We start from the raw sequence: 9847 nt of genomic DNA, 5'->3' as shown, positions 1-9847 counted from the left end.
GGCCTGTCCGAAACTGTGCACAGATGTTCAAGTACCATTCACGGACTATACATTCACAGTTTCTGCCCATACAATTTTTACTCCGTTGTCGCTATATGTCGTCTTCAGCCGCTTCACGAATGCGTCATCAATAAGTTCGTGCTTGAGAATATCCCATAATATTTCTCCGTCTACGTTGTCGTAGGCTCCTTTCATATCTCGAAATGATATCCCGTTTTGAGCCACTGAAATCTGTATGCAATAAGCTAGTAGAAACATATTATCCTCCCCAAGCATCTGCCTCTGTCTGAACCCATTCTGTAGTTCCTCGAGTACATGACTTTTCTCGTTATACGCCAAGCTAGTTCAAATTTCATTTCATGCAATGCTGTTTTCTATATCACAAACGTTAATGCAACTGGCCTGTAAGAGCTCGCCTTATTCTCATCACATTTGCCTTTGTAAACAAAGTTGTTCTTGTTTTCACGCCATCTAACCGCAATATTCTTCGTCCTAATAACTTGATCTACCGCATTATTCAGCAGTGTCGTGCTCATTGGACAAAAGTTTTTCATTAGCTGATTGGGATTTTATCGGGTGCTGCCGCCTAGTTATTAGAGACGTCTTCTACTTTTTGTGCTACAATGTTTCCATGCCAAATTTTAATCTCAGTCTTCCCTGTTACTGTTTGATCTGTTTGAGTCGGAAATACGCTTTCTTTCGTGCCGAAGTTACCCCTAATAACGACTGTGATGTACCTAAACGCATCATTTACTTTCCAGATATTAGCGTCTGCTTCGCTCATGTCCGTTCATTTGTCCACGGCACGCCAAGTAGCAGCGGTCACAGCGACCACAAAAAGGAATCAACTTCGTAATAAAAGATGACGCGACGGTCCCGCGCGAGCGTACGCTTCGCGGGATTATTTGTAGAGAAGAAAATAAGTTAGTCTCATGACCACGCGAACAAAGGACATGTATATAAATGTGGAATGGTTCCAAAAACTCGTCGAGCGTCAGCACACCACCGCGCTCCAAAGAAAATGGAAACACGCCACCTTTGACTCATCCTGCCATAATATTCAGCAAAACTTCTTTGTGCTTCTTTATTCTTTTAAAGATAAACGTTACAGAAGGAAGAATTACCTTCCGGCACCGGCTGTGCGCCAAGTAGCCAGCTCCGAGTTCAAACAATGGTTGCACGACTAACCTCTCCGTAACACGTATACGCGTCTTAAAGTGGATAATTCCTTTAGGGAAGCTTTCTTTTGCATTTCTGCCGAGATTCTGGCGCACATGCTCGGTCAATTTCGCACCGCATAATTACTGTTTGTCGCAGAGACATTGCATGCTTGTAAACTGCATGAATCGCACATCAAGAAATTTTAGGGAGTGTGTTGTGGAGGTTGGCTGGAAACGATCAGAAGAATGTAGCAAAAAGAAATGAGGACATGTGAGAAAAGGGTGCTCGCTGTGGCCACAAATGAAATAGATTAAAGCGCATTTCACAAAATCTAATGGAATGTCATTATGGTCAGTTTACGCTATTTTTGTTCTTAGCACTACGGCACGGACGACAGTAGAAGCCGTGAAAGGCTAGCTGCGCGTGGTTCCTGTAGCTATAAGAGTTATCTCTGTCAACGTTCGATCAGTTCTCTAGCCTTCCTGAAATTGTTGACAGATGTTCACGTACCATCCAGGGGCTACACACTAATGGAGGTCTCATGGCTTTCTACTTTTTGTGACAGTCCACTTCTTTGTCTTTTTCTCTCAACACTGGAGACAGTGCAGAAATGTGAGGTGCACGCAAAATGAAAGTGGCAACATGAGCTTGAAGTTTGTCAACAGGAATTGCAAACGTGCATCCTCGCCGGCATGAGCCACTAGTTGTGCGTCTCGTGGAGGTGTGAAATCGTAACTACATTGCGTTTTAATTTCACTTGATATAACGATGGCGCGATATGGGGGTAATACGACAGCAAGGTGATACCACAAAATATTTGACAATGATGAACACAATATTGGTGAACCACACACCTGAAACAGACAAATTGACACACAGATGAAAATGACATACACAGGCGCTGATGTATATCCTTTTCCCGTGTACGTAAATTTGCCTCTTTTAAGTGTGCTTCTTCCTCACTATCATGCCTGACCAACTAGCTCATCAGTATCTATTAAAATGAACGCGCTCTGGAAAACTTCGCTTCACAAGGCGGTGGACTGGCGATAGGTGATTGCCGCTGAGTGATTTAGGTCGTCAATGAAACACTTTTCAAAGATAAGAACAGATGGCATTGGGGGTTACAAAAATGTTTTAATTTAAACCCTAAGGTTCTCTTTTCGCCCGGAGTAAATTTTACTACTAGGTTCTTGCAAGAATTACTTGCTTGAATGTGCATTTGAGCGGATGAGGGGGTCATGACGAATGCTACGTTGAGTACCCTTTAATGACCACGCCCTGCACGCATCCCAGGTGGCAGACAAAAGGGACGTAGCTTCCTCACAGATAATAGCATGTAAGACGTAAGACGATCGAAAAGAGGTTTAGTTTACAGGAGATACGAAAACGTGGACCTGAGCTCGTGCGCCTCAGTCTGTTGCTCAGCACTGAGGAAGAGGGAAAAGCAATGGAAGTATTTGGGTGGGTGATGATGAGAAAAGTTAATATGTATATTTAGTAAACGAAATAAGGCTGTCGCGCGGGCGTACGTGCGCCAGGGAGCTAATGAGCGTAAAAAATACTATTCCCATTTAATCTATGCCAATTCCAGGCACGTTTACAGATGATTTAAACGAAGCCGAAGCCAGTTGGAACGGTTAATCTGGAAAAGACACGCGCTTTGGACTTCGCGGACGAATACACTCATCAGTTGTATAATAAATTACACATGACGCAAGTGCGCATGCGTGCGCCTACATATTTCTCTTTTGGTTGGCAAGTGAGAAATATACGTGCGACTTTGGCCATGAGAACAAAAGAAAAGAACTTGTGCTGATCTAATGCACCGAGGGACTCAGTCGTGCGAAGCATATTGCAGGCAGCAGGTTATGGAGCATTCGGTGGGGTTCTAAAAAATGCTCTCATGTTGACCTATGTCTTAGTTTAAATCCTGTGTTTCTGTGTGGGACGTAATCACAGTGAACCAGAGTTAACTTGACAGTGCGTGTCCGTGACGATAGTAACAAGACGAACGACCGAAGCCATGTGAACGAGCGGCATTAAGGGGCGAGGCGGATAACAAATACAAAATTTCAAATCTCACGTGCGGGAAGACGTCAAATCGCTTGCAAGATACAAAGGGCGCCGAGGCGGGGAAAGATTAGCGCAATCTGAAGCCCCTTTCTTTTTATCACCACTTTGAAGAGTGGTGTGGCGCACCCTTCGCCTTTTGCGCTGCCATAGTGGAATTCGGTGCAGCGTTGTCGTACTCGAACGGTGTGTTCACCAGGAAAGAGCAGGCCTCGATGATTGATTAGGTGGCCTCGTATCAGCGAGAAGCGCCGGGAAAGTCGCGCGTCGCTGCCTTGCGCTCGGAAATCAATGGCCGCGGGAAACTTGCTTTCCGAACGCTGTTTGAACTGTTGCGAGCAGCACGCGGTGTTCCGATTCCGAGCTACGGGTATCTTCGTACGCACAGCACCTGGCTCGAGCAAATGTAGGACAAGAAAATCATAGTTTAGAGTCGAATCACGAAGCTGAAATAAAGTTTGCAATTATCATCGCGGCATCACGAATACGAGCATACGGCCATTGTCCCAAGTTAGTAGACAACTTGGTTCGTTGAGTCCGTGTAAGTTCATGTCAGGCCCCGAGTGCATGTATATGTATGCCTGATATTAATTTATGCCATTCGTGCCATGCATGTCATGACATTCATGGCAATCATGTCGTAGCTTGGCATACAGATATGTCATGATGTTCAATCATGGCATTCCTGCCCATCGTGTTATGACATGCATGCCATTACTTGTTATTGATGTCATTTGTACATGCCATTACAGATGTATTTGAGTACACCATGTAAAACGAAAGCACGTAGTTTAACTCAATTCATTAATGCCATGCCATCTATGTCACGACCAGATTGTACTTCAAGTCCGGTTTATTTTTACCAGGCATGTATCAGGATGTTTATGGCATAAATGAAACGAAATGACAGCCATTGCATGACACGTATGTCGACAGCCATTGATTGTATGACGAGATTCGGATGACAAAGTTGGTGTGACGAAGTTCGTACGACAGCGGGTACGTAATATTGACTGTTTTACGATGACGCAATGTCGAAGAAACATAGACGTCGACGGAGAAATGAGGACTCCATGACGACGACGATACGAAGACTGGTATGACGACGACTGTGACGGCAAGGGCATCAGGACGACAGCATGGAGAGAGTGGGATGACGAAGTTAGAACCACGACAATGGAGCGACCGTAACGACCTTACGATGACGGTATCGTCACGAATGCCTGACGATCACGGTATGACTACGAAGCAATCATGAAGATGGCATGACAATAGTATAATGACAGTGGGATCAACACAGATGTATGTCTACAATAGCGTGATGATGACGGAATGATAACAGTCGGATGAGGAAGCTGGAGCAAAGACGATGGAACAAATACTACGGCATCATGACAGCAGAAGAACGTTCGCATGACGTGAATGGCACGACGACATTCAATGAGCTAAAGCTGTACTGACGATGATACAAAAAACACTACGGCATCATCACGAAGACATATACAGTGTGCTAAGTTATTACAAGACTTCGGCCACTAGGTCAGCGTAAAAGGTGTGACGACGACGGCATGCCGAGAGTCAGATCCCGAAACTAGAAAGACGACAGTGAAACAACTTGGAAGACATCACATCACGACCGCGAACACAAACATTGACCCAAGCTGGTAGACAACTTGGGCCACTGGATTGACCAAAGAGGGTACTATATGTATATATTTCCCTGGTTTTGTGAAATATAAATAGGGCAACTCATCCAGCTAATAGGAACTGATGTTTGGGTCATATTGTGACTTGACTTAAAGTGCAAAATGAACAACGACACAAGAAAGGAACACCAGAAAGGACGAGCGCTATCATACAACTTAAAGAGGACCCCGCGGCTTCTTCATGTAGCGCGGGAACATCCGAAAATGCAAGGATTGAGAATATCTACAAAGCTACCGATTGCAATGCAAGCCAGAAACGCAATGTTTGCGAGGCGCTCCTTGTGTCATTTTCTGCCCTCTGCGAAAGGTAGGTAGGTAGTTTACTTTCTTGCGTCACCTTAATGACAGCAAATAATGCATGCCCGCTATGGGAATACGAATTCGGCAGTGGAGAACTGCAGCTCGGTGCTCTAACGATGAGGCCGCGATCGTACACAGAATTTTCACGCTGCAAAGCGAGCCAGTTCTTGAAGGAAAGCAATCTCATCAGGCTGATCAACGCCTTCGTACTATGCCACTGCACGTACACGATTCCTATGCACAACTGGCTCAGAGCGGAGCGAGCCAAACTGAACGGTCTCATCCGCAAAGTAGTCAAAAGAGCTCTCGGGCTAGCCATCAGGACCCATACCGAGGATATTCTCAAGCTGTGGGTACATAACACCGCCGATGAAATTGCAGAAGATCTAGAACGCACACAGCTCACTCGTCTGACCACCACAGCGGCAGGTAAACGCATCATCCAATAGCTGGGTTACCAACCCTCGGGATTCTTGATGGTCAGTATTCCGATCACTAGGTACATTCGAGTCAAGCTCGACGCGGCCCCAGTGCACCGAAACGTCCATACCGTCCACAACGAGGGCAGACGCAAGGCCATAGCAGCAGCGATGCTGAAACAGATCAAGCAGCAAGACATCAGAGAAAGCTTCGTTGACACCGTGGAGTACAGTGATGGGAATATTTGGCCATCGTCGTAGCCGGCTCCAGCGGCAAGAATTCCAATAGCGCCTCGATTCGCACTATAGACCCCGAAGTCGACGAACGAGCCGCCCAAGGTGGTCGTGGGTCTGAGGTATATAGCGATTCCGAAACGTCATTTAGGGCTTTTCAGAAGGGTTCCATCGCCGAGCAAGCTGCTCGTCTTCTTGCCGTCTCGAGTCCGTATGCTCTCACGCATCATTCGATTCACTGGTTTCCCGTTCACGTAGGGTTGGTCGAGGGTGCTCCCCAGAGCCTCCATCAGTCCGCTCACGAGGCTGCGCGCGAGCTCACCGACCACGCTTCCAGTGTAAGAAGTGCCGACTACCCTTCCCCCATACGGCCACAGGGGCGCTGCCGCTACTCACAACGAGGTTATGAAATTCTTTTACATGTCTAGAAGGGTCTTGCCACCCTTTCACCCCAAGTTGAATAGGGCGCAAGCCGCTTTTCTTCGACTATTACACACCTGGACATATCCGTGTCTGGCCGTTCTACACGAAGTTTACTCCACCGTATGTCGCGACGAAGCCTGCCCATCCTGCACGCAGACCTCCATTCTAGCGCACATGTTCAGGGAGTGCGGGTGGAGATACCCCAAGTTCAGCAAGGAGGAGTGGGACTCGCTTCTCCGTAGCCCCGCACTAGACAAGCAAATTCTGGCTTTCCGGCGTGCCAGCGACCAGGCCACTGGGCTAGGCCTGCTGGTCCCGACGTGGGACTAGCAGGGTAGTAGGGTGCGCGACGAGTTCGCGCGTCCTCGCCTGAACTGCAGTAAAGATATTTCACTCACTCACTCAGTTGAACCCCTCAGCACATGGCCATTTCCTTGTCTTCTTTCCTCCCGAGACCTCCTAATTGGGAATTTAGACCCTACGTTTCGACTGCAAATGCCACCCTTTCCCGCCCTTCCCCACCGAGGCTTTCTTTAGCAGCGTTACCAAAAAATATGGCTATTTTTCATTTTTCAAAAACCTGGCTCCCAGACTCGCGAGTGACGCGCAGTCAACGTGGCGGCCAAACGACGATAATACCAAGTAGACGCAGGAGTATGCAAAGCTACTTTTACCTAAACATGGCGCTGCATATTGGTAATTAGCACTATATGTGTGATTTTATTGCAATTGATCGTTAGCGTTTCATCTTGATACTTTTTGGTTTACCTTTGATGTGATCGAAAAAGCTTCGTTTATCAGCAAACTCTGCATTCAGCAGGATTTTCCAAGTTTCTCTTGTTTCTGATGCTTACTCAACTGTCTTGAGCCTCCGCAGTGCCGCCCGATGAACGACAACATGTGTCCTGAAACGTTTGCATACTCCATTGGGGCAGGTGATTAGGCATTCCACTTGGATATTGGGTTTAACATCTTGCAGTGCATGCTTAGAGCGTTTCGAGGCTCCGGGACGAATTCTGAGTAGGTTGGTAAATGCGGAGTCCCGGACCATTAGTCCCGAGCGTTAGGCTTAAAATCGAGCCATAGCGTTCGCTTGGTTTTTGTGGATGTCGTCGCAAAGAGCACTAGTAATCATGATACTTTGTTCCGCTAGCTGCAAAAACGCACCAACGCCTTTCTGAAGAAGTTGTAGATGGGCTGATGAATGCCTGAAGGTTATCGAATGACAAAAAATGGTTAATTGGAGTCATTGCTCAGAGCAGTTCAAAGGTACGTCCGTACTGAATATGCAGTACTAAATTCAGCCTGTTTTCTTCCTTTGTTGTGCTCGTATATCGTGTGAAAATGTGAGATATTGGGTGTTGCGGTAGCAGGTAGGCAACACAAGAAATGCAGTTTGTAGCTGTGCACGCTAGTGGCTTTCACCGGAAAGCCTGAATGTTTATGGCACATACAAACCACTCGAAAATTATTATTGTGGCCACAAAACATGGCTTGTCCCCACGAGGTGGACTGTCCACGCTGGAGTTAATGCAATGTGACCTCAAAAATAGAAAAAGGAGCAAAACGAAGCCAGTCCAAAACAACCTATAGGAAACTTATTCATGAAAATAGAGAAAAGCAAGAAATACAATGTAAAAAATGCTCTGCAAAGAAAATCTAAAAAAAGGAGTTTAATTAGGAAACCTTCTTTTACCGTGGAGGCTCTGTGTGATTTGTTTTCTTGCTGACGACTATGTCGGGCGGTTCCGTATGAAGCGATAGCAGCGGAGTTTCGACGAATTGTGAAAAGCGCTTCCTTGCATCAGGTTATGTGCGCAACAAACAAGCTGGAGTGGTTATACGCATGCCTCCGCTACAGTGACTGTCATAATCCAGGCGCTCTTTCGCAAGTAGAAATACGTTTTAAATTTATTATCTACTAAGCTGCCATATGAAGAAGTTAACAGACAAGTACAGGCGGGTCCCACGTATATGTGTGAATAGAGAAGACGCATTGATCATTACGAACTGAAAAGAAAGAAATGTAAGCAATTATTCGCCCTGCTAAAGTTGTTTCACTCATTTGTTTACAAGTAAGCAAATCCCCACGTTCTGCTGCGGACCCAGTTTAAGCATTTTTCTACTCAGTGCACTTTTGGGCCTCCCTCAACTTACACTGAGCAAAATACTGGAAACTTTCGAGGAACCCGTATTTTGCTTCCTTTGTAGCACTTAGCTACGTTCAGGTGGATATCTCATTTTTCCTTTAATAATTACTTAGGATTAGTTTGACCTTTACCTTTTTTTCGGTGCTTCGCTTTTGGCTCGAACATTTGAGTAGCGTCATGGGTCCGCTGTTAATGCCGTAAATTTGTTACTGCCGTCATTTTGAGGTGATAGAAATACGAATAAAAGATTACGAATCAAGGTGGTAGGTTTTCGAACAAGTCTAAATTCCGGAATTCCGTGCAGCGACAACGCCTGCGATATTCAATATAATTATACCTACAACCTTTGTACACCTAATAAGGCGAGCTTAGACAAGTATGTGTCGGCATGCGCGCCACAGATTTACTGTCACTGCTTTGTGCAAGCCTATTGGTACCAAAATTATTGCGCAGCAAATACGAAAGAAAAGTTCATATTTTAGGGCCGTTGCAAGCGCTCCTTATATTTTGTTTTAGCATCACTACTAGTATACTGTATTTCAGCAGACACACCATTGCGCAAACTCTCGCTCGCGCTGGCACGCCATGTCCTTCAGAGACCAGACACAGGTTTCTGGTTGGCGGTGCTAGGTGCCGCCCATTGTTCGCAGCGTAGCTCGGAAAAGGAGTCCCGTTGCAGTAGGCACCACTCATATAGGATTAGTCGCGATACATTTTGTCGCTATATTGCCGAATTTTTTTTTATTTCCTGTAATCAATCTCACATGAATACTGGACATGGATGTTCAGGTGCTGCCCTGCCGTTTGCGTGGACGACCGACAAAGCGCTCGCCCCACCACCTAGCTGACCTACGTTGCCCAACATCACACGAAGACTAAAACGAAGTAAGTCGGGTTAATTTTCTGACGGTATATATATATATATATATATATATATATATATATATATATATATATAATGGTCGGTGCATGGAGGAGTGGATTGCACCTTTTCACCAAAAGCCACAACCAGAACAGCGATAATATGTTCGTTGAACTGCACGCTTACGACAACGTGACTGCGGTTTAAACATTAGCGACATTACAACGATTTGCTTAGTCTACAATATACGAATGTTTCAGGTGATGGAAAGGATATGCAGCAAATTAGTGTCCTCGGTTAGATGGCCTGCGTTGGGGGATTCGCGATGATCACACGGCAAGCTTATAATGCGTTTCCATTCCTAAGTTTCTTCACGCGCTTTCCGGGGCTTTCTATATATATATATCTTTTTGTATCGAACCGTTCTCCCGCCAACCTTGGTCACGGTGCAGTATATGGTCGAAGTGTTAGAAAATCGAGTTAGAAATCGGGAAAATCGACCGAACAGGGCTCGATACC

The sequence above is a fragment of the Dermacentor andersoni genome, chromosome 9 (assembly GCF_023375885.2).
Source record: "Dermacentor andersoni chromosome 9, qqDerAnde1_hic_scaffold, whole genome shotgun sequence".
Classification (NCBI taxonomy): Eukaryota; Metazoa; Arthropoda; class Arachnida; order Ixodida; family Ixodidae; genus Dermacentor; species Dermacentor andersoni.
Note: the sequence above shows the minus strand (reverse complement) of the source record.